We start from the raw sequence: 24,732 nt of genomic DNA on the forward strand, positions 1-24,732 counted from the left end.
ATTTCTCCTCAATGTTTTATAGTTTTCAGTATGTAGATCATTCACATTCATAAACATGTTTTTCCAGATTTATCCCTAAGTGTTTCATAGTTTTGATGCTATTGTAAATATTTTAAAATTCAATTTTAAGAATTTCATTATTATAAAAATAGGAAATAGGCTTGATTCTATGTATTTCCTGGAAGATAATGCCAGAATGTGTTTATATAGGATATTAGAGCAAGAAATAAAATGATTTTAGACACAGATATTGTGGGAGAAGAGAGATATTTTCCTCTACCCTCTGAATTCTGAGCTGAGCCCCTTTTATAATGTTAGATTAACAAGAGAAAACCAAACAGAAGTTTAACATGTATACCTGATGTATGCATGGGAGATACCCAGAAAAAAGAAGTCCCGAGGTGGTGTAGAATTCAGGATTAAACACCATCTTAATAAGAAAAGGGGAGGAGTTGCATAGGCCTCTTAGGGGAGAGTGAATGCTTTTTAGGAAAGATGAATGGGTCCATAGAAGACTGGATAAAAGATGTAACAGCTGTGACAAAAGTTGTGTGTATATCGTGTCACTACTAGTCTCCTGTCCTGTGATAAGAATTTGTGAAACTCCAGGGAATTTATGACAACTGAGTTCCTTGTGGGGATCTGTCTTAAGGCAAATAAGGGGAGTTTAGAGAAAGTCTCTCCCTGTATTTGCTGTTTTTAAACTGCCTATACTTCAAAATAAACACTATACCAAAGTGGCATATTTTGCTACTCTTCAATTTTAGTGTACCAAAATTTAGCCTGAACTGGAACGCAGTTGGGCATGTGAATAGTCAGTTACATAAAGTAGAAAAGCTGCACTGAGGGTGGGTAGGCACTAATGAGTTGTCACACTAAACGCCAACAATAGGAATTGAAAAATAGAGAAGATGGGACTGTGGTCAAATGTAAAATGAAAACAAAATTATTGAAGACAGAAGAAATTATGTAAAACATGGATGTATGTGGGCAGAGTCTGAAAAGAAATTTGTGGAAAAATGGAAGTTACTTCACTTAGAATATAGACATATATGATGTGGTTATTTTTCTTAGTTTTTAGGTGTAATGAATTTTATTATAGTAGGTTTATAATAATGACAAAAATAATGATAATATTGTAAAAGTTGGTTGTTTAAATATCTTTACATGGTAGGAATGTTCACTTAGGAGGAAAATTTCTGATTATGTTTATGTGAAACAATAATTCTTCTGAAAACTGGATTACTTTACATAATTCTACTTTCATTGGATACATATCATGTATTCAGAATCAAAAAGTAAAGTCCATGACTAGAGAGGGAAAAAAAACAACTATTAACAGTATCAGTATCAAAATGATATTCTTAAGCATATTAAACATCCTCAAATTCTTTTCCCTAAAAGATGACTTCTCAATCCCAAATTTATTTAGAGCCATGGATACCTGAGTAAATTTTAGTAATTTTAGGTTCTATTTCTGACCTTGATTTTCACTTTTAACTTCATTTATTCAAAATAATATTTGAAGGCTCAATTTTTAAAAACCCAAATAGATAAAAATCTTGAACAGCTTTGGGATAAATATTCTACAATTTTAAATGCATAGGATTTGCAATATTAGTATATTAAAATAATAATGCCATAAAATCGGTGATATTATATTTTATAAGGAAAACACAATGTATTAGATGCTATTTAGCTAAGATTAAAGGTAACATAAACTTAACGTGAAACAAGGGGATCCCTGGGTGGCTTAGCGGTTTAGCGCCTTCCTTTGGTCCAGGACGCGATCCTGAAGTCTTGGGATCGAGGCCCACCTCAGGCTCCCTGCATGAAGCCCGCTTCTCCCTCTGCCTGTGTCTCTGCCTCTCTCTCTATGTCTATCGTGAATAAATTAATAAAATCTTAAAAAAAAAAACACTTAACAATGAAACAGTGGGAATGTCAAATGATAAATATATGAAATGTATATAAATTTTAATGTCATTCTATAAACTTTTTTTTCTTTCGTATTTCAGTTAGTATGAAATAAATTGATGAGAAAGAGAAAGAGCATTTTAAAGTAAAATTAAAAGAGTAAAATATACTTAAAACATGCTGTTATGTACAAAATTTTCAGTAACCATTTTGCCAAGACTGAGAGCAAAATGATCAATGATTAAAGATAGATGTGAAAATATTCAGAATTTTTATATTCAGCCAAGAAAAAAGTGAGAGTTGATTTTTTGTGTCTATTATATTTCAAGAGTGCTACAAATAGTAAAAATAAAGAAAGAAAAAAAAAGAGAAAGAAAGAAAGGAGAAAAGAAGAATTTTAAGAAATACAGTAAAATACAGAATTTTTTTCTTATTGCTAGAATGCTTGGAAGTTATAACCAAAGAGCTCTTGACCTCAAGAGCACCTCTATCTTTTATGAGAGCAAAAATATCTCAAGTGGCACAGTGCTTCTTTTTCCATCCCTGGTTTCATTAATTTAGATATACAGTAAATGTTCTTTTTCAGTGTTCTTGTTTGGTCAAGTCAGAAGAGACAGTAATAGCTGTAGGATTGCAGGTAAAATGATGAAGGATTGGTGAAAGTCAGGTACATTGGTGTCTGTCAGTGGAGATGAATCAGGATACAGTAGTCTTTTGCTTTAATTTTTTTTTCAAAAAAAGAATTTTATCCTTGAAGCAACTACTTTCTCCTCCTTACTATTGATCTTATTCATTGTTAATGTATAATCACAGCTCAGGAAATTCTAGAAACCAAGTTTACATTTCAAACATTTTTAGTTAAATGTACCTGGCATATTTTTCAACAGGAAAATTCTTGTGCCCTTCCAAAATTGACAAAAATTTGGGAATGCATTATTAGGAAGTATATATTTTCATGCAAAAAATTAGGTAGATACCCAACCACAATTAACCTATTAATTTTAAGTAAGAAAATAGCAAGTGGAATAAACCTCCAAATTTTACTTTTAGCTTAACTGGCTAAATAACAAAAAGGACTTTTTATTTCCTTTCACTACTCTACAATTCTGCTATCATTCTCTTTATTTTGTTTTCTTAGCCCTAATACAAGAAAGAGATATAAAACTAATCTAAGTTTCTAACCTCTTATCAAAGTATATAAAATCTCTCAAAATTAACAGCCAGATTGTGTTCTAATTAATCAACTAGAAAGGACATTCTGATTTTTGTTTTCCAAAATAAATCACTTTGAGAATATATACAACACAAAACAGTTTCTAAGTGATTTGTTCCTTAAAGAAGTATTTTTTTATACTTTGTCACTGATTTACAGTTTTCTTTGCATATAAATTTTTTATCAGCTTCGTGGATAAATGATGATTAAAAATTGCATATATTGGGGCACCTGGTGGCTCAATGGTTTAGCTCAGGTCATGTTCCTGGGGTCCTGGGATCAAGTCCCATATTAGGTTCCCATAGGGAGTCTGCTTCTCCCTCTGCCTATGTCTCTGCCTTTCTCCCTGTGTCTCTCATGAATAAATAAATACATAAATCTTTTAAAATATGCATATATTTTAAAATATAACAGTACGGTGTACAACTTGATGATTTGATATACCTATACACTGTGAAACATTTGCCACTATAAAGCTAATTAACATGTCCATCATCTCACATAGTTACTATTTTTCTTTTTCTTTGTGTGTCTGTGTATGTAATAATACTTAAGATCTATTATCTCAGCAAATTTCATGCATACCATAAACCATTGTTAATTATAGCCACATAGTTGTACATCAAATATCCAGAACTTATTTTTCTTCCATAACCAAAACATTGTGATTTTGCTTACTTTTTAATCTTTCAAGAATTTTTTACTGTTTCTGAAGCCAGTGGAGTAAGATAACTATATGAAATGGGGATTTTAATACTGATATCAAGCTTCATAGGTTTGTTATGTGCTAAAGATTTAGCATACAGTGGTCTTTATTAAAAGTCAAACTACATAAAAAGTGAGAAGAGATTAATAGTTAACCACCCTGATAAAAAATCTATCTCTGGCTTTATCTTATTTAAAAAATAGAGTTCTAAAGAGTCAATTAAATCATCTCATGTTTTACTTTAAAATTTGAAATTTTCCAAGTGCATGATGGTAGTAATCTTTTGACATAAAGAAGGAACAGTACTTTTTCTGAGAGCTGTTTCTAAAAGGTATAAACCAATTCTTACTCAGAAGAGTAAATTATTTGACTAATTGTGAAATGCTCTGTTCCTGTGAAATTGTGCTAATTAGTAATTACTTTTACCAATCTTATGCCATCTTAACTCCAAAACACTGAAGTAGATTGAATCTAAAAAAAAAAAAAAATGAATTGAATGAGAATGTACTCACCACTCATTTTAACTCTATTGAACTTGGAGAATTGATTTATGGCAATTCTGAGCAATTGCCCAATTTAAGGGAAATTATTTCAGATCATGTTCATTGTAATTTTAAAGTTACTGTCTTTCCTAGAGGTTACCATATCATTGATAACTGAGATTTTTCTCAGAGCTGTTCCATTGCAAATAAACAATTTGAGCTTCACTTTATTATTTATAATTCAATGATGTCAGGAACAATGAAAGAGATATTCATCTACTTGGCAGATTTCATAGAAACATGCATTTATGAAATACTGATTTTATATCTGCACTGCATAATGGCAATATGTACTCAAGAATAACCTGTTTGGAAGACTATTGTATTATAATCTCAGTTCTCTGGGGAGTTATTTAATCAAAATAGCTCTGCTTAAGTGCACTACAAGAGGAGACATGAAAAAAATGTCAGAGGATCAAGGAGAGACAAAGGACTAGAAATTGTAATACTAAAAGTAATTTAGTGCCTTGAGGAATGGTAATTTATTTTTTTCTAAAACTTGAGGTGGGAAAAGCTCAGATAAGTCAGAAATATCAGAGTTACAACTGAGATCTCAGTGAATGGTAAAATAAGTTCTCATACCCATGAACAACTAAACACCTAGATAAAATGTGTTAAATCAAAATGGAAATGTAAGTCACACTGTGCTCCTTAATAATCAGTGTCAGTGAAACACTAATTAGTACATATGATTATAAGCAACCATATTGGATCTTATTCCTCTCTTTTTAACTCTTCTTTGTACAGCATAACTTCAAGTAGGCTTTCCAGTTACTTTATGACTTAAATTGTGGTACTGTTCATGATTTTCAACAATGAGTTAAACAGCATAATGCCTTTGCATAATAAATCAAGTATTAAGATATACACTCTTACCTTACTGTGGAAATATATGTTAATTATTCTATTAATAAGTACTATGTGTTTAACAAATATGCCTAATTACTTTAAACTTTGATTATTGAGCTTAAAACAATATTGGAGGCATAGAATGTTATAGTTTTCTCTTATTTATTTTTATATGCAAATTCATCATTGCCTCTCTCTACTGTAAAGGCATCTTATCAAAATTTCCTAAAAAAAAAAAAATTTCCTCCAATCTATGATTTCAAGGTTCTCCTCTTGTAATTTCCTCCTGTAATCTAGTACCAATGTTTCTCCTCCTTGTTGTTAAAGTCAACACCTTGGTATTATACAGTTATTTATATTATCATTTTAATCTTTTTAAAGCATTCTATTTTACAGCACATACCCACACATGATCATCTTTGTAAAATCTGTTGTCTACCTCAAAGTAACCAAAGATAACTTGATTACTTTAGCATATTATACACACACACACACACCTTTTTTTTTAATTAGAGAGAGAGAATGCACAAGTGAGAAGAAGGGACAGAGAGAAAGAGAGAGAGAGTCTTGAGCAGACTCCACACTCAGCATGGAGCCAAAGGCAGGGCTTAATCTCATGACTCTGAGATCATGACCTGACCTGGAATCAAGAATCAGACACTTAAACTGACTGAGCCACTCAGGTGCCCAGTGAACAACATATCCCTACTAATACCTCAGGCAACTGCTAGTAGTAGGTGGGTTCTAAAACATAAATTCTGGGGATCCCTGGGTGGCGCAGCAGTTTGGCGCCTGCCTTTGGCCCAGGGCGCGATCCTGGAGACCCGGGATCGAATCCCACGTCGGGCTACCGGTGCATGGAGCCTGCTTCTCCCTCTGCCTATGTCTCTGCCTCTCTCTCTCTGTGTGTGTGTGTGACTATCATGAATAAATAAAAAAAAAATTAAAACATAAATTCTGAATAGAATTTGTCTCTGTATTTCTGGCAGGTCTCTTTTGCCTGGTCTTCAAAATATTGCTTGCTTCAATACATCCCATCATTGCCCTGGTTTCAAGAGCTACTTACCTTACATGTCAATCAGTGTGTAGCCACTTATTCAAGCAAACATGATTCAAAACTTACCTCTGAATGACTATCCTACTACCATGGATGGCCATTTTTATGACAAAATCCACTTAGCATTGATCTAACTCCCTTCTAGATACGCTTTCATATTTCAGTGTTTTACGAAAGACTTACCATTCCATGTAATTCAAAATGATTTCAAATGGTAGTGATAATAATATTAATAATGGATACCATTTTTGAACAATTACTAATTTTCAGACCAATTTCCATTATTAATTTCCAGTTGCTAAGTGCTCTGTATGAATTATCTTTTTTTTTCAGTGAATTATCTTATTTAATGCAGCAACACTAAAAGGTGAGGATAACTCTATTCATTTTTGACAGATCCCATACAACTGGGATCTCAATCATGTCTTAGGATATGAGAGCTGTCAGCCTCCAGTAATAAATAAGAGTTCAGCTCAAAGGTTACTCTCGAGGAGAGGTGTTCCCCAACCACCATATACAAATACTATCTCTGCCATTATAACAACCTCTTTTCTTTTGGCAAATGGTAGATAAAATTTACCTACCTGTGGCCAAGCCATTGAAATATGACTGGATTTTCTCTTTATCATTTCTGAGTAAGAGAGTTTAAGAATGAGTGTGTGGTTTGCTTAACCCTCATTTCCTTGCTACATTGGCAGCAATGTTTATGATGGTTCAGGATCCACCAGCTCCTGAAGTGAGAAGACATAAACAGGAACCCCTAGCAAATGCAACAAATAAAATTTTATTATAGCTACTATGGTATTGGGTTTATTTTTCAAATAACTGAGGCTGATTATACTCCATTAATTCACGTATTCATTTTTTAACAACCATTTTTGAACACCTGCTTTGTACTAGAAACTGATTCAAACACTAAGAGAATTACAGTGAACAAACAAAAACCCATGCTTTTTGAAGCTTATTTTCAGAAAAAAAGAGACAGCTAATAAAGAAAAACAAACACAATATTTTTTTAAAGTTGTCTATTAATGGTGATAAAATATTACAGAAAGAAGAATGAAATTATAATAGGGAGTGATGGGGATTAGACTGGGTAGTCAAGGAGTGAGGATCTGATACAATGATATTTGACCAAAGAGTTGAAAGATAAAAGGAAACTTGGTACACAGGTATTTGAAAAAGGAACATTTTGGTGAAAAGTAACAACCTTATGCCACTCTGGAATAGTAAGTAGGCTTAACATAGTAGGTGCAGAGCAACGGAGGCAGTGCAATGAAAGATGAACCATAGATCACAGGGGGACAGAGGAAGACTTAACTGTGAACAATTCATGATTGTTGAACAAATGAAAGAACAATCTCCAAAATAACAAATTTCCAAATGTTCCACTTCATTCTGCCATGAACCAAAAGAAAAACTTACAGTTGAACTCATCAGGTCCATATCAAATAAATACAGATGCTATGAATATGCATTTGCATTGGCTTGGTAGTTATATTCTTAGTGGCTCAAAATCTTGGTGAAAAAAAAATAGTGATATCTATAAATATGTTTTTCTTTAGTTATAACTTAACCACTGATAATAAAGCACTATTGAGTAGAATGGTATACCAGATAGCTTCTGGAAAATATTTTTATAAAAATTGTCCTAGAAGAAGAATGAGATTATCGATAATTATTTTGCACAAATAATCCATGACTATTTTGAAAAGTAGCCAGCTGTGCTTTGAAATATATCTTTTATGAATCTTAACATCTTTGTTTCAATTACCTAATATTGGGCAACAAATCATACAAAAAGCTTACTGTACTATTTGGTCACCATATGTGAATCAGCAATTTGGGCTGAAGTTCACTGAGTTTCTTTATTTACTTATAGAAGAGTTGTTGGAAGGAATGGCTCCTGATTTTTCACATGCCCTCCTCTAGATGCTAGACTAGTTCTTTTTGTATTATAGATGCATTCAGTTGCCTATGAGAGACAATTCTGCATGAATCCCTCATATTTCTGTGGCTGGTTTAAAAATATTTGTATAAGGAAATATAACAAGGTAGTACTTTGCTATCAGATATTTTCTTATGTTATAGAGTAACAAATACCATGTCTTCTTTGGAACAAAATTTGGGTAAATTTCTTAGCGGCACATTATGAAATCCAGGGTTTTCTAATCTCAGGGTTTCAAAGCTGGACACCAGTTAGCTGTGTGCTCAGAATTCACCACGGCCCATTTTGAATCATCCCTACAGAGCTTAGGGGACAAGAAAGATTAATGAAAGCATGAAGTTCAAGTTGCCTGTTATTCCAGAAGTTACAAACTGTAAAATCATTTGGTATGGTTGTATTCCCAGTGACTAAATTTGTGCAAATGTGATGAGTCCACCTAGCACCTGCTAAGCAGCTTTTGGACTACTTGATTGCAAGGCTTCCCAAATAGTAGACTTGAAAGTCTGGTAAAGTCTGGTAAAGTGTGGTAAAAATATAAAAATGTGCATAAATCATAAATATATACAGCTTGATGAATTTTCATAAATTACCAACAGCCTTGTCACTAGACCCTAGATCAAGAAAAACAAATTACCAGCATTCTCATAACCCCCTTATGCCACCACCTTGTCATTACATATTTCCAAAACATGAAGGATAATTTTTCGTTTTTGAACTTTATATAAATGGAAACATAGATATGTGTTCTTTTGTGCTTTCTTTTTTTTTTTTTTTAATTTATTTATGATAGTCACACAGAGCGAGAGAGAGGCAGAGACATAGGCAGAGGGAGAAGCAGGCTCCATGCACCAGGAGCCCGACGTGGGATTCGATCCCGGGTCTCCAGGATCGCGCCCTGGGCCAAAGGCAGGCGCCAAACCGCTGCGCCACCCAGGGATCCCTCTTTTGTGCTTTCTGACTTTGTTCCACATATGTTTGTGAGAATCATCTATGTTGTGACTCAATGTAATTTCTCTGGACAGAATGCCACTATATGAGAAAACACTATCTAAAAGTTAGATTTTTTACAAACACATATTTGAAATTTAGAATACACTAATAAATAATTTTTATCAGATAAGAACCACACTTAAAATTAGAAAAAAATATTTATAATCAAATATTTTAAAATTATTGTTTCTCCAAACTTATGAGATGATGCTAACTTGTTACTGTATGAGAATTTAAACATACTTATATATAAGAAAAGAAAAATAGCAACAAATTAAGTACTAGGCATCAAAATTGTTAATTAGTTAACTATTACTAAAATAACTCCAGAAAACCATAGAAAGGAAATAATAAAAACTAGACTAGAAATAAACAAAACAGATACACACATAGAATTATAAAGATTCTCAGAAATAAGTTTTTTTCTTCAATGATTAGTATTCAGAGAATACCTACCAAAATTAGTAAAAACAAAAAAAATTACAAAAATATCCTGTATTCTACATCCTTCCCTGTAGCAATTTTTTTTTTTTTAAATCTCAGTTCAAGTTTAATAGAAACAACAAAAGATCAAAAGTGATGCCCTGCTACTATACACATCAGTTGGCCTGCCCCATAGCACAGCTCAGGCCATTTTCTCCAGAGGAAGAAAGGCTGGCCTCCTCAACCCCTTCAGGAAAGGGCTGTTCTGTCCTATACCACATCTGCACGGAGTCTAAAATCTTGTGTTTTAAGCATGATTATAGTACAAAAAAAGAGTTTGTTTTCATGGATGCCCACTATAGCCTGGCCTTAAAATGGTGCTCACTTCTGCTTATAGAAATACTCTTTGCTCTTCTGAACATCAGGCTTTCATAATATTGTAGTTGTGAAAGAATTGGATCTTCTCTTCTGAAACTGTGAAGTTGGGCTGGCTTTGTGATTTGCTATGGTCAGGAGAGTATGGAACAGTTGACAATATTCCATTTCCAAACTAGGGGTCCAGGGATCTTGTGTTCTTATGTGCTTTATCTTGCTTCTCTGACTTCACTTGGAGAACAAGTAAATGAAAGCTAGCCTTCTAGACAATAGGAGACAAACTGGGGAAGAGCTGAGGTGTCTTCATTGAGGCCCCAAACAAGTGAAAGTCCAGCCAAGAAAACAAAACAACAAAACAAAACAAAACAAAACAATTATTGGTTTCTTTAGGTGAGTGACTGCTAATCACAGATGTGCACCTGGATATCTCTAGGCCCTCTGAGACCAGGTAATCTCCCAGTCAACCCATAAATGTGTGAGCTTAAAAGAATAAGCTTAAAAAAACTTATTGTTTTAAGCATATGTGTTTTGTGGTCGTTGGTTACAAAACATTATTGTATCAACAAATAACCATATAAAGCCCATTATAATAGCATACTATTTGATAAGCAATGAAAAAATCTCTTCTTAATTTTAATACCTAGGTTGATATAAATAGCACCAATAAGATTTGCAAAAATAAAATAATTCATGAATATATTTATTTTAAAAAATAAGATGAAAAGATAGATGTTCAACTTAACTCAGGTTAAATTTTAAAAAGTTGTGATATCTGCAGTTAGCAGTTAAGAATGTTTATGGAGATCTATTGTAGTTTAACTTACAATAAAAAATACTGAGCAATAATAATGACACTTTTGGAATTCATTGCTGGGATACATAATTGTTATATATATGAAATATTTAACATCTCGAATAGCTAAAAGGAGTTTAAGAAATGGTATCTTTGTGGGCTGAAGTAGTCAATAGGTACCAACCCCCCGACCCCCCAAAAAAACAAATGGTGTCTTCACAGCTCTTTCTAAACATGTAGTTAGCTGGCAGACCAAAAAGATTTCAAGATCTCAAGAAACTAAATTTTAGATGGCAAAAAATAGGCAGGTAGAAATATGACTGCCTTTACCACTAAAATCAAAATTTAACATATGGCATGAAAATATAATTGACAGCACCTATGAATAGAATTTAAAGATAAATTTACAAAAGAGACCAATCTATTAAGCAAGGTTTTCACTGGTGAGAATATGTAAAGGAAATAAAGATTAGATTCATAGATTAACAGATTATTTTATGCTCCTGAACAAAATATGGATATTCTCATTTGCAAATCTTGGCCAGGTTTTCTAGGATCAGGACAAAGCTCTTCTCCACTGGTCTTGACAAATACTAGTAAGAATTTATTTACCAATCTCCAGTTTTTCCTCAACCTAACACAGGCTACAATTGCTTCTTTTCAGGTGAGCAGGAACAAAACTGAAAATCATACGATTGCTGTTGTTTTGATTATATTCCAGAAATTACTTTCTTTAAAGTATATTATTTCTGGGATTAAAAGAGAAAGTTGGATACATTTCTGGCAAAGATCACATATGTATGTCTGTGATATACATATGTATATGTATGCCTCACTATGCCTCACTACACCTGCTTTTCTTTATTTGAAAATTAGAGTATTTGGTGGGACCATGCAAGTTTGTTATAAGCATATATGAGAAAATGTATGTGAATAGGTTGGCACAATATCTGGCAAATAGTAAACAATGACAAACAGTTATTTATTATGAATCATTCCTGAAGGAGAAGCATTTCTGGATATAGTATATCCTGGTTAGTAGTTGTTGCTTTTTAATAATTTTTTGTTTTATTTATTTTTTAGCAGATTTATTTATTGATTTTAGAGAGTGAGCATGAGCAGAAAGGGCAGAGGGAGAGAGAATTCCAAACAGACTGCGCTAAGCTCAGAGCTCAACATGGAGCTCAGTCTCACAACCCTGAGATCATAAGGTGAGCTGAAGCCAAGAGTCAGAGGTCCAACTGATTGTGTCTGCCAGGAACCCCATATAATCTTTTGTTTAAAAGATGACTTATTCTTATCTTCACTTCTCTGATCCTTAGCAGGGTTCTGAATCATTTCCTATACAAAAATTACATTTTCTACTTCATCAAAAGAGAACTAAATCAAACTGTGTTGCTAGATTCAATTAATCAACAAATACTTACTGTGTATTTAATGCATCATAGCACTCTATCAAAGATTACTCAGATCTTGGGGATCAAAATCATATTAATTTTTCAGACTCTTTAACAGTTATCCACCCCAGTATGCTCTTGATGAACAGCACAACCATAATTTTATTCAAGGCTGATCTAAGATGCGACCTTTCCATGTCTTCCGTGCTCACTCCAGGCCCACGTTATCCCCTACTCAAGTGAATTCTCACAACAGCTTATCTATGCCACCATTATAATACATACATCTCATTTGCTATGTGTGCGATGGTCTCTAAAAGAATTGTTTGGTCTGTTGTTCAAAATATATGATGAGAGATTGTGGAGAAAATATGGCCTCTGCAATTTACTAGTACAAGCTTATAAAAGGAAAAAAAATAAGAGCAAAAGAAATCATTTTATTCACTTCAAGTAAGAAACTAATGGAGTGCTAAATACACTAATGAGAAATACTGGGAAGTAATAACAATCTCTATCACCAAGGTGAAGATATCTTCTTGGAAAACAAAACAGAGGTAAATAACAAAACACCACTAGGTGTCACTGGGGAAGGGAAGGAGAAGAAACAAAGAAGTTTAAGGAAAAGTTAAGTTGAAGCCTTACCATGAGTGCATTATTTATGGAAAGATGCATAACAGCTTTTATAGAAAAGATAACATGACATCAACAGTTCCCAAGAAGAGCAAAGTAGAGAGAGAAAGGAATCTGGCTTCAGTAATTCTGCAAGCAGCTGTTGAGATAAATCAAGCCAGAAGAACTCCAGCTGCTGGTTCTGTGAGCAGTGCCAAAGGTTTCACACTCCAAGTATGTATCATAACTCCAGGAGAATACCAACATCTAAAATATGTAATGAGGAGAAGCTAAAGTCAGAGTTAACAGAGAGAAAATGAGATTCTAGTCCTTTGAGAGGCATTTACATTAAATTTAGTATTTAGTTCTAATATTTGTTGTGATTTTGTAACTTGCGGCAAATTACTTAAAAGCTACTGCTCCCTTCAGTTGAATCTTTTATACAATGAGAAAAGAAATACAGGACCCACCTGTTTACAGGTTGCCTGTGAGTGTAAGGGCAGGTATTCTTTTTTTTTTTTTTTTTTTTTAAGAGCAGGTATTCTATACAATACAAATTACTCCCCTAGAATTAATATTATTTTCAGTTTTGCTCGTTATTATAAATTAATATATATATTTATATATATTTAAAAGAGAAGAATGAACCATTTTCAATTGTTATTTTAATAAAGAGGCATTTCTTTTTGGAAAACAATTCATGTTTTGAATCATAAAAAGCATGACCTTAGAACTCACGTAGTTGGAGCCATTTGGAATTCATCTCCCGCCATGGTTTCTCTCTTACCTTCCAGAAGCCCTTGTTTCCTTAGCTATTGTTATAAAAAGACATTGGGAGTTGGGATGGAGTAAGTTTGCCAGTTTTACAAAACAAGATTTTTATGCAATGTATCAGTAAATTGCTGTACTAAGGAGACCTTATTGCTCAGGATATGAATTCTATTTTCGAATCATTTAGTGATACTTTCCTCAGAATAAGCATCACTTCTTTTCTAAAACTTACCCAAAGTTCAAACGCCATCTTCTCCCTTATCCCAACCTGGGGATAAGCCAGGTATAACCACTCTGAAGTTGCTTTTGTGTTTTTTATCATAAATGACCTTTGCTTCAACGCTGTGCATCCCAGATTCTAGCCTTAGATGCTCTGCGTTGCAAGTTTTGTCTGTTATGTATAAATATCAACACAGTAAGACCATGTTCTCAGGCTCTAATATGTACTACATGACCCGTGACCTGATGATCTCATCCCCTCATTTGACAGAGGAGGAAATAGAGACTTTTCATGAATTAGTCAGCAATAACAATACTGTGGAAACATATATAAATGATAATTTATCTCCATGAGGGACTACTTCATTTTTTTTTTTTTTTAGAGATTTTATTTATTTATTCATGAGAGACACACAGAGAGAGAAACAGAGACAGGCAGAGGGACAAGCAGGCTCCATGCAGGAAGCCCGATGTGGGACTCGATCCCGAGTCTCCAGGATCATGCCCTGGGCTGTAGGCCGTGCCAAACCGCTGAGCCACCTGGACTGCCCAGAGGGACTACTTTAAAGACTCCTTTGAAACTCCCCTTGAGTTATGTTTCTAAGAAACAAACAAAAAGCAATCTTGTCCCTTTCCTTCATAAACACACAAAGAATCTTCTTAGACCTACAGAATCTGACTTCAATTCATCCACTCAACTGTATCTACATCACTCATGTATGTGTTTATTGAGAAGCAGGAGGCATTGAGATAGCTGATGGGAATAGAGTAAATGATACAGAAATATTCCCTGCCTTCAGGGCACTTAAAATTTAGTAGATGAGTAAACGTTATGCAGATTATCACAACTATGTCATCACACAAATGGTTAGCTGATCTTCCGGCTTTCTCCGACACACATCTTCAGCACCAGTCATACCACTCTCCTCACACAGTCTTTGACCTTTCCTATTCTTGCTCACTTGTGTCCTATGGCCTTGCATTTGTCTTGAATCTCTTAGTTTCTTTAGTTCTCTGGCAAACTCCTTCTTATTCATCCTACTCAATTATTACGTTTCTGGAAGCCTCTCTACCAGAGCTGATTGTTCTGAGGCCTCAGGGCACTATATATTTTGGGTAATGTGTTATTTTGCAGCCAGCTTTTAATAAGTGTGTTCCATTCACTGCTTAAGAGCAAAGTTCTAACATGCATGCATTTGATTGAGCCTTGTCTGTGCTAATTTCTCACTGTGCCCTTGAACAAGTAATTTAACTTCTCTGATAGTCAGTTTCTTTATGGTTAAAATGTGGTTATAATAGCATTTACCTCTACATGTTGGAACAAGGGAATGAGTTAGTACCTGTAACATATTTCAACAGGACTTAGAAAATACTAAATGCTTCATTAATATCAGCTTTTGATATTATTATCAGGCCTAATTTCCTGGCTGACAGTAGTTCTCAGTAAATGTATATTGAAAATGTGAAAATAGGACTTTGCCTACTGAACTTTAAATAGATTTAAAAAAAAAAAACAATTAAAAACTAAAATTAAGTCTAGGACTACCAACTCAAATATAAACAAGTATCCAATGAGAATCGAAATTATTTTAATAAGCAGGCTTTACAATTCTAAGCATATTCAATGATGAAAAATGCTACAGATAATTAATTTTTTATATTGCATTCATTTGTCTTAAGTTGACTTGGGTAGTTTTAATAAGGTAACCTTTTATGGTTTGTTTCAAATTACTTTTCCTTCACTATTTGGTTAGGAGTCTAATGAAGCAGCACAACAGTGCTTCAGTTTTTCTATTCCTCAAGGGACAATTCATTTAATCATCTGAACACTTGAAACTCCATTGTGGTACAAACAAACAATTACGTAGCATAGCTCTAAAAAATACTGAATATTTTACCCAAAGAGAAAGAAAATGATCTTGAAATGAATTTAAGAAAAACATGTATCTTTTGCTGTAAAATTATATCATCCTACTCATGTATTACTACATGTGCACCAAGATTAAATATGTAAATAAATAAAAGGGAAATGATATTGCCATTCCAAAAATGCATATTTCTGTTCTGGTGGTCAAACAAACAAAACAAAACAAAAAACTATGACAGCAGTTATGCCTCTACATCAATGCCACAGTGTCTCATTCTGGAGGGCAGTTGGCACCCTAGGAAAGAAAAGATTGCAGATTGCAATGTCACTGGTCATACACAATGCATCTGGCCCCCTGAGGAATGATTTGCACATTTGGCTGGAAATTACCACCTCCACCTTGTGCATTCTCCAACATCTAATATCAGGTTTCAAAATCACATATTTATGGATTATATTGTTCAGATTCTGCATTACTATGGTATGGATCTGAAAGAGAGAGAATATTGCCAGGCATTAAGTAGTCATCTTTGCACCATTACATTTAAAGAGAACGATGAAAAAAAGCCAAATATGGACAATTTAAAGAATTTTGGTGATAGCGGTATAAATAGTGTTTGAATAAATCTAGTCATTTATAAAGTTGAAAAGCACTTTCAAGTAAGTGGATAGAATAATGTATTGTGATCGTTTCATCAACATTTTCAAAAAAGAAGTTGATGACTTGAGGGCTGAACTAAAACATTAATTAACAATGAGGCAAAGAAACTTTTGAGATTACATTTATAGAAAATGATGAAATATATTGGAACGCCTGGGTGGCTCAGGGTTTGTATGTCTGCCTTCAGCTCAGGGCATGATCCTAGGCTCCTAGGATTGAGTTCCATATCAGGCTCCCTGCAGGGAGCCTGCATCTCCCTCTTTCTATTTCTCTGCCTTTCTTTCTATGTCTCTCATGAATAGATAAATAAAATCTTAAAAAAAGGAAAATTATGAAATATAGCAGGAATATGCCAGTCAATATTAAGAATCCTTCAGTATTATTTCAGGAAAATTATAGGCAGCTTAACATACATGACAGTTACAGGACACCATTTTTTTTTTCCCAAGAATTATCATCAGCATCAGGGAGGACACAAAAGGACTATCACATCTCATTCTGATGGCTGATGGCTCACCACCTCTTATATTGACATCAACAATGATGCTCTACCTTCCACCTACCAGGTGAAGTCAGAGGAAAAATAATACCAATTATTATAATGTGGACAGCATCCATCTTCATTTGTTCAGTGTTCACTTGGTAGATGCTGTTCTACTCAACATGATCATCACACATTATCCCTGCCTCTGCACCAGCATACACATCTTAGCAGAGTCACCATTTTCTATACACTAGATGGTTTAAACACCAGAAATTTATTTTCTCACGGTTCTAGAGTCTGGAAGTCTGAGATTAGAGTGCCAGAGTGTTTGGGTTCTGATGAGAAGGCTCTTTCTGGCTTCCAGCAGGCTACCACTTCTCTCTGCCCTCACAGGTTGGAGAGAGAGATAAAAAGCATACTCTCTGGTGTCTCTTTTTGTAAAGATATTAGTCTCATCATGAGGGCCTCATTCTCATGACCTCGTCTCAACCTAATACCACCCAAAGGTCCTACCTACCTCCAAATACTCTCATAATTGGGATGAAGGCTTCAAACTAATTTGAGGTTTCCATATTCAGTCCATAACATAATCCTAAATGTTCAGGTTTGCTGTTTTCATTTCTTATTCTTTAACGTCTCAAAAAAAATCACATCGTTACATTTTCATGCATGAAAATTATTGAATATGAACTGTGTTTGACCAGAGAGGTCATTAGAGATTTAGAAAATCAAGGTTGTTACCCAGTAAACTTTACCAACAATATCAAGAATACAACAAATTGTGATTACTGATAAAGCGCAGGGAGGTATAAGACCATAAAAGCAGCAACTCAAATCTTTCCTTGACACATTAGGGCATTCTCTGGGCCCCCATTAACATAAAAGATAACTAAGCTCCAGTTCTGATCACATCAGTTGTACAGAAGGGAGTTGTTTGGGTCATGAATTATCTTCATTTATATTCTGATATATGCATTGCTTAGATGACATTTTCCACATAAAACCATAGATAAATTCAATAACTAGAACTTGAAACCCTTGATCATTGTGTGTAGTTAATTGAGTCAAGTTGAAAAGTGTATTTTTTTTTTTTTTTCAGAAAAGTGAAATTTATTAGCATTGTGCTACGGACATAAGAAATTTAAAGATTTGTCCTTCATGATCCACTGACTTGAAACTGTAAGATCCTGAGAGAGAATAAGTATTGTTATAAGTCATTTTATTACAGCATAAAATCATACCAGTTAGGTTTTGTAAGATGTGGAATTCTATGCCTACACAAGAAGAGCGACAGATGATACTTTTGTGAAATTGGCAACTGTCTTCCCTGGAAGCCCTAGGAAATACAAGATGTTTTGCATGGTATTAGTCACAAAGGGCATTTGTAGACAGCCACAAAACAACTGTCCCCAAGGAAACACAAGAGAGGGTGGAGAACGCATGAGAAAGGAGGAAGACCATTGGTCAGATGGCACGTCTGACAGGAGGGTTGACTCAGGAACATCAAGTCCTTATGTCTCAATGGATGAGGGACAGGGATCAATTCCCACCACCAACCCATATACAGTTCCAGTGCATCAAACCCCAAACAGAGCTGGGAAGATCTAGCTCCACCTCTCTGGAAGCTGAAGGCTGATGGCTCCACAGAGAGAGGGCATTAAGGCAGCAGTGGGGCCGGGGTGTGTCCCATGAACTGGAATGAAAAAGTCACTCAACAGGTTCAGAGACTCCTTTACATCTCCCTATCATGAATTTTTAAGTGTTTTGTACCTCCCTAATGTAACGGAAGTCTTTCTTTCTAATATCAGTGTTTCTAGCAAATTTATTTTTCCCCATAAATCCATAGATTTGCTGCTTGATTATGGTAAATCAAGGGTTGTTTTTTTTTTTTTTTTTTTTTTTCTGCAAAGGGCCAGACAGTAAATGTTGCAGACTTTGTGGGCCACACATAGTCTCTGTTAATTTTTGTATTCTATTTTTACAACACTTAAAAAAGGTAAAAACATTTTAACTCATAGGTCATAGTTTGCTGGCCCCCACATAGGCAACTGTAGACAGATAAATATATCCTGCTAAAAGCATGTCTTAGATAAGGATTCTCCTGCCAGAAAATGCGATTAGTTCATTTGTCTAGTATATTGTATATATATTTTTTATTTTCTGTGTACTATGATATTTTGACATCTAAAAAAAAAAAAAAAAAAAAAAAAACTTTCTGGGGTGGGGAAGAGACTGTCCCTTCAGAGTTAGCCTATTCTTAGAGATAGTAAAGAATACAACCTGGAGAACACCTTTGATGTGCAAACTAAGCAATCCAGATCCACACCTCCTCTATCTGGTTTATAGAGCTCAGGAGGTAAAATCCTTGAGCTTTAATCATCCCAGGGCCAGATTCTAGGCACCTAGAGAGGAGTAGCACACCCATAACCTAAAGTCAGCTGATATTCAAAGTACCCAACCCTAAACTATTTAGCTGGCCTTTGTCTTTCTTATAGAAACCCCAAGAAAGGTCAGGTCTTTGTGCTTCCCTCACCCCTGCTTCGACTTCCTTCCCAAAATCTGGTGTTCCTCCTTTGACTTTGTGTGGTGAGCCATGGCTCCCATTTCTATGGGAACTGTAAGTATCATTAAACTTTTCTTTCAGTAGAATCGAACTCTGTCTATGGCCACTCGGTCATCTTTGTAAATCAAGACCTGGGGACAACGCACAGGGAGGTCTGACTTCAGCATGTTTACAAGATGATTTGAGGGGGTTACATGCTGTCTTTCTGTCCAAGGAAATGTCACCCAGTAAAGGGAGGGAATGGTGTGAAGTGTTTTGCTAAACATTTCCTTTCCAGTACAGTAGTCTACACTTCATATATTTTCACTTGCACAGTACTAATTGAGTACTTTAAAAATCAAATTTTAAATACTATGCTTGTAAGGCTTTGTTAGTGATTTTTAGTTTGCTTCTTTTTCTCTTAAGTCTAACGTAATATTTATTTCAGGTTTATTTTTATTCTGCAAATTCTCTATATTTAGAACTTTTGGGTCAAGCGGAGATTCTAGCTCTACCAATAGACTAAATGTTTTCACACTTGTGTGCTTCTGGCCCCTTGGTGGTTTTTGTATCAAAGCAACCTGACTGATTCACAAACCACATGGTTCACCAATGTACAACGTGGTACAGAATTTAAGAACACAGACTCTGGAAAGAGATGCACCTTATTTTTAATCCTATCTCTGTTATTAAAAATATTTGAGGTCTTCTTCTAATACTTCATTGTTTTAAGTCTTATTTCCTTCATAGGTCACATAGAAATTCAACCTATCCTAGAGCTATGATTAAATAAGATAATACATGTAATTTACCTCGCACAGTGTCTGAAACATTAGAAACAGTCAAGTAAGGTTGCTGTTATTCCAGCCCTAGTACTTGTCCAGTATTTGCCCAGGAGCTTGTGCCTCTCATCCAAAAATAAAACTAGGGCTTTTCTCTATTTTATTTAATCTTTCGTTGGCAATGTTTCTGGCAAAACACTTAGGTTAGAGAGCAAAACTCTTCTGCTACCTTGGGAGGGACATAACACTTAAAAATGCATGATCATGTTACACTTTTCAACTTGACTCTACTACACACGCTGATCCTGAGTTCACCTTTGTATCTAACCCCAGTTGAAGTTAACACCATCCTTTTGCTGCGCTGGCCACTGATGAAACAAAGTCCATTCTGGCATTCTTCCCAGGTGTACCTGCTACAGTTCAAGGTCAATCTGCATTCCTTAAAGCCACCTGACACTCTTAATAAGGGTTGTTTCTCTTTGCCTGGGTCTTTTGCCTAGAAATTCCCTTAAACTGCCTTCTTACTGGCCCACAGCCCAGGCCAGTTCAAAAGAGGCTTCTCTCTTTTCATATCTCTTCTTTAGTTTCACTTTTTTCTATACAGAAAAAGTTTCTTCTAAGTAGCTGCTTGCAGATTTCAAGTCATTGCGGCTGATTTAAAGAGAGCAGCTACCTTTTCAACTATCTCTTTTATTGTGATTTTTAATCCATTTTCATTTACACATCCATATTCTAATCTATTGTAGGACTGTTAAAGCATCTACAGATTTTAGCTGATTTTAATGTCATGTTTATGTAAGTTTATATTAATGTAGTTTTATCCCTTAGTTTTAAAGTGTTGAAATGCTTCCAAGAGCTTTCATAACATAAATAAGGGGTATAGAAAATAGTTTGCTTAACATTGGGGTGTGGGGATAGTACAAATATAATCACCCAATGTTCTTTCCTATTAGCACTAATTTCAGTTTCCTCTTAGGTATTGGATTACAAAGAAATCCCTCCCTCCATCGCCTCTATATGGACTCTCTATGAGAGGACAAGATCAAAAGGGGAACCATGTCTGATGCATTTAAAATTAACCACTCCATCTCACCTGGTGTCTTTGGTTCCAAAAAATTTCACAGAGATCCCAGCCTTACCAGTGACAGAACATTTTTGATGTACATCTCTTATATCATTCTTGGCTGTGGCTGAATTGTGCCAGTTCATTCTCAGCTCTGATGCTATAATACTATGAACCGTCTCCCCTTTGATATATCACGACATACAAAGTTAATCTCTTGTCTTTTCACTGGGCCCCTGTGATTTACAAAGTATCTACTGAGTGCCATGTCATTGGAATGCTCCAAACTCCCAATTGCAGTGACCCGTAGCTGGTTATTTTCCCCTTCCAGTTGGATGTTAGAAACACATATCAGTGAGTTTTCTGAATCTAGAATCTAGAATCTATTATTTTCTTCAAATGAAGTCCTAATGATCTCAGTTCCTTCCTGAATTGGGAAGTAGGAAAGGAGCAAGGTCTTATTGTGTTTTCTCTCTCAAACTTGAGGAGATAAAAGCAAAAAAAATTTATAAACCTTCTGCCTATGACACTATATCAACTCAGCCACTTTATCCCATACTCATTTATCACATGTGTGTGTATGTGTGTCTATAGTAAAAGGTATGATGGTAATCATAATATTTTTTTTTCTCCAGTTTTCCTGTCTAGAGCAGCCTGTCAGGCCAAAGTTTAATCACTCATGTTGTCTTCACAGGTGTTAGGGTAGATTTAACTTTTGATTTGGTTATTTGGTCCCAAGAAACATACAATGAAGTATTATGTTTGAAATAGTACTTGAAACACAGACATTTTCTATAACAATGAGCCCCATTTTGATACAGAACTATCCTACTTGTATTCATACTTATGAGGATTAGAAACATGGCAAGCATTCTAAAAATCATATAAAATGGGACACCTGGGTGACTCAGCAGTTGAGTGTCTGCCCTTGCTCAGGGTGTGATCCTAGAGTTCCAGGATCGAGTCTTGCGTCGGGCTTCCCTGCATGGAGCCTGCTTTTTTCTCTCTCTGTGTCTCTGCCTCTCTCTCTCTGTCTCTCATGGATAAATAAATAAAACCTTTTGAAAAATCATATAAAATAAATAATTTCACAATGCACATTTAATTCTGAAGCAGAATGTTTGGTATCTGTTTATTATAGTTTGGTATACTTGTACATCTAGCAAACCAATATGAAATAAATGAGCCAGAGAGGCAACAAGATGCCTCCTTTGGCCTACTCTAAAGTAAGAAGGAAAGCACACACACACGATTAATCACTGCTAAGGTTAAAATGAATAAATTTTTAAAAAATAAAAATTAAAAGAAACTAAATATGTTAAGTGGAAAGTAGTCACTAATTTGCTGATAAAAAGTCTTTATAATCTTCATACAGAATGATTATGATTATCTTCATTTATTTGAGCACTCACTATGTGCCAGGCACTGTGCTAAGAACTGAGGATATATCTTGCAAGAAGTTACTGTGGCCGAGTTCAAAAAGGGTGTTGCCTGTGTTCTTCTCTAGGATTTTGAGGAGGGCGGGGGGTGGGAGTGAATGGGTGATGGGCACTGGGGGTTATTCTGTATGTTAGTAAATTGAACACCAATAAAAAATTAAAAAAAAAAAAAGAACTGAGGATAAAGTTACGAGTGGCAAAACTCATCTTAATATTCAAATTACAGCAAAGTATGTTTCAAATAAAATATTAAAATCAGCTTAATGTTCCCTTTTTAAAATAAGAGATGACAGAGATAAGAAATGGCTGTTCAAATCTGTGTTTTGAATTCTGTCCTTGGATGACTGAAGCATACTAATATTGGGATTTCTTTTATGTACCGTGAGTATAACTAAATAGAAGTGTTTCACGGATGTGTAATACTCTGTAACAATTTAAAAATCAAAGGAATTTGTGTTGGGCTATTTATATTTCTAATCAAATCTTTAGCTTTGATCCTGCTGAGTCTAATTTTATTTGGAATTCCTAAAAAGACTCCTTAGAATAGTTTATCTGTGTCATGTAGTCATGAGTTCCTACTACATTATAAGTCATTTAAAATTTTAGATTCACATTCTAATGGGAAACTTCCAGCATAAAAGCCACAGTACTCAAATTATTGCTGTGAATACCAAATTATTCATATTACCATATTCATATCAATAAATTATCTTATTTTTCTACCCAAATCAATTTCAATTAATCTCTCATCAGGGCAATCAGAACTGTTTTGTCATTCTAGAATTAGAAGATTTGCCAATGTGTTCTCCATTTTCATCATCTTTACATTTAACCTTCCTTTGAAATGTTATATCTAGAGCAGAACAGGTTCAGGAATAGTTGAGGAAATCAAGCAGTATTGATATGAAATTGTCTGTCTAATTCAAGAAAAGAATTTTTGATAAACTAAATGCTCCTTTACAATCTTCTAATAGGTGTTTTGCACCAATTCTACCTCTCTCTTACAGGCAATTAAATAATTTCACACCTTGCTTTCTTTAAAGCAGAGTTTTCTAACCATGGCACTACAGTGTTTTGCACCAGATACATTTTATGGTAAAGGACAATCCTGTGCATTGTAAAATGCTTAGCAATATTCTTGGTCTCCATTCAGTGACAATAGCGCCTGCGCAGTTATAGCATTCAAAACTGTCTGCAGACATTGCCAAATGTCCCCTACAGAACAAAATCATCCTGGTTGTATTACAAAGAAATATAATTAAATGTAGCATAAAGAAAATAAAACAAAACAAAAAAGATTAGTTGAGCATTCAGCAAATTTTGAATAAATATCCATCATATGGTAACCACTGAAAAATATACTAAGTGCATAAGGTTTGGACTGCAAGTAATTTTAAATCTTAGTAGTAGACAAGATTCCCTCTAAAAGTAAGTATATTAATAGTAATTTTCAAGTTACTTACAATTATATTGCTCTAAAAATTTCCATTTCTTCAATTCTTTTGAATTCTCTTTCCTAAAATGCTTATATGTATTTTATTTTTAGAGGTATTTATTTAGTTAGTTAGTTAGTTACTTTATTTTATTTTTTTAATTAGGAAGCCTGGAAATTTCTTAATGTTATGGTAGGTGAAGTCTGTATAATTATCTCTATTTTGATTTTTAAATTTTTTATCCATAAAAATAGTATCCACTGTATCTTTAAAACTTCTGGTACAGCATCTGTCCTTCAGACATGCAGTTCCTATTCCAATGGAAGATAGCATAGAGCTTAAATTCTACTTAGAAAGCGGGAATTTAGATTAGAATCCATGGAGACTTAAGTTCCTAACTATTGGTTCCACTTTTTAGATATGTTCAGCATGTGATCTAAAATACTTCTAAAATTACGCATGCATTCTGTTACTGCCCATTACTAGAATTAAGGAGGCATGCTCAAAACACCAGAGTTTTTCATGGTATCATTTCATGTATTCTGCTTCCATTAATCCTTGGAAGAATAATAAGAAAAGTCTAGGGACACCTGGGTGGCTCAACAGTTGAGCGTCTGCCTTCAGCTCAGGGCATGATTCCGGGGTCCAGGGA

The 24,732-nt window shown here is 34.5% G+C and overlaps 1 long non-coding RNA gene across 2 annotated transcripts in view; it reads right to left on the minus strand.

Annotated features, from left to right (window-relative positions):
• LOC144291079 (uncharacterized) overlaps positions 1-24,732 on the minus strand; it is a 53,863-nt gene that overhangs the window by 14,012 nt on the left and 15,119 nt on the right. The window contains exons 4-7 of one of the 2 annotated variants that reach the window (XR_013358483.1): positions 13,558-13,631; positions 12,853-13,086; positions 6,869-7,044; positions 4,161-4,307 (exon numbers count right to left, since the gene is read on the minus strand). This is a non-coding gene — a long non-coding RNA (uncharacterized LOC144291079). Of the gene's footprint in view, positions 1-4,160; positions 4,308-6,868; positions 7,045-12,852; positions 13,087-13,557; positions 13,632-24,732 lie in introns of those variants that run through there. The other variant, XR_013358482.1, reaches the window with a different exon arrangement.

Source organism: Canis aureus, chromosome 2, assembly GCF_053574225.1.
Source record: "Canis aureus isolate CA01 chromosome 2, VMU_Caureus_v.1.0, whole genome shotgun sequence".
Classification (NCBI taxonomy): Eukaryota; Metazoa; Chordata; class Mammalia; order Carnivora; family Canidae; genus Canis; species Canis aureus.